This window comes from Apaloderma vittatum, unplaced genomic scaffold (genome assembly GCF_000703405.1).
Source record: "Apaloderma vittatum isolate BGI_N311 unplaced genomic scaffold, ASM70340v1 scaffold22740, whole genome shotgun sequence".
Lineage (NCBI taxonomy): Eukaryota > Metazoa > Chordata > Aves > Trogoniformes > Trogonidae > Apaloderma > Apaloderma vittatum.
Window position 1 is genome coordinate 20,555 of NW_009696545.1, and position 1,858 is coordinate 22,412.

Below are 1,858 nucleotides of genomic sequence, written 5' to 3' on the forward strand. Positions count from 1 at the left end.
CTGGGTGTTTACCTCCCTCCCACTGCTCTGCGGCGGCTTCCTCCACAAAAAATAATAATAATAATAAAAAAGCAGCTTTGCTCCAGAGGAATTCGCTGGGATTTATTGTGGGTTTTAAGTGCTGGGGGAAGAGGGATGGTTTATTACCTGTCTCGCCCTCCTCCTGGGGCAGAGGTTCTCTGAGCTGACCCTGCCTCTGGATACACAGTCTAAGTCAGGCTCTTTCCTTACTTTATGAAAGTTTTCATTATCTGGGCTGCCTCCCAGCCAAACTGGGTGGGTATTTCCCTAGCAAAGATTTAATAGAGCTGTCTGGAGCTCTGCAAGAAAAAGCACAACTGCAAAGGGAATTATTGCCTGGCCCTGCATCACAGAGAGCTCGACCCAGCTCGTCAGCCCACCAGCTCTGCTGCTGGCATCTCCAGCCACACTCGCCAGCGTTCCCTGGATGTCCAAGGCAGCGGCATCCCAGTCTCCGTGCTCGGCACAGGCACTCCAGCAACACTAAAATCCACCCATCTCTGAAGACCTGCCCCACACCGCACGTGACCCAGGCTTTCCTAAATCACTGATGGGTGCAATAAAACCAGGCACCGATCGCCGAAGGTGTGCGGAGACGTAGTGATGACTTCGGGTGGGATCAGTAGACGGGGAGCCCAGAGCTCCCCATGGATCCCACACCCCAAGCGTGGCAGCCATGGGCGCCAAGAAAGGCTGCTCGGTCCCGGTCCAAACCCAGAGCCCCAGGATGCCCAGGCAGGGCTGTGCTGGAGGCGAGTGGGTTCAGAACCAGCACAGTGGCACAAGGACACAAACAGGCACCTAAATGACACTCCAGCAGTGCACATCTAACATTTTCCCAGGGGAGGGAGAGCTCACACGTGTTGCAACTCCCTCAGAGCGGAAAAAATCATGCTCTCCTTTCCCTCTCCAACAAGCAGCCACCAAGATTTCCATGAGCGGACCCCAAACACCCAACTTCTTCATTCGCCATCCTCCTAAGCCAACGCCATCCTGGCAAGGGGCTCCTGCCCGCTACAAAACCTGGATCCAGGCATCATTTAAACCAGGGAATTCCTTCCTGGACAAGGCTGGGGATGATCCGGCTCATCCCAGGTCAGAAGAGGGATGCAGAGCATCTCCCTGCTTCCACAGCACTGCTGGCGCTGGGGCGTTCGCCCAACAGCATTCCATGAGAGCTGAGGATAAATAGCCCCTCATTAGCTTGGGAACTAATAAGGTGTGGCTGGAGGAGCGAGAAACAAGATAATAAATTACCCCGGCGCAGTCCTATCTCTAATAGATAACAGTTATTTTAATGTTACCATTGAAAACTCAATTTTAAGGATTTATAACTCAGTTGCAGCCGTTCGCGTGGGCTAAAGGTGGTGGCTAACTATTCGCGGTTTTCCTCATTATTTAAGGAGAAGGCAGCAATTAAGAGCTGTTCTTGCAGGATAGCGGGTGCTACAAACACGGCATGGGGATGGGAGGGTCCGATATCCCCCAGGAGACAGAAACAAGCGTCCCAAAACAGCGGGGCCGTGCCGGGCAAGTACCCTGCTGCCGCCCGTTTGCTCCCACATGGGAAAATAAGGTCTAAAAAGCAGCTTGTTCCGCCGTATTTACATGGCGTGAGCTTCCCGGCGCTTCAATGGATTCCTCGGCAGGCTCGCCGCCCCGGCAGGAAATCAAGTAAATAGTGGGAAAAACACTCCACCCTATTTTTAGAGAACAGGCAGGCTGCGTCGCCCCGAACCCTGGCGTGCTGCAAGAAGAGGCAGGAGTGGAGGCAGGGAGCAAAGTCCAGGGTGAAAGGGGGGGTTTCAAAGCCCAGCCTGGGGCCACTGGCGGCAAA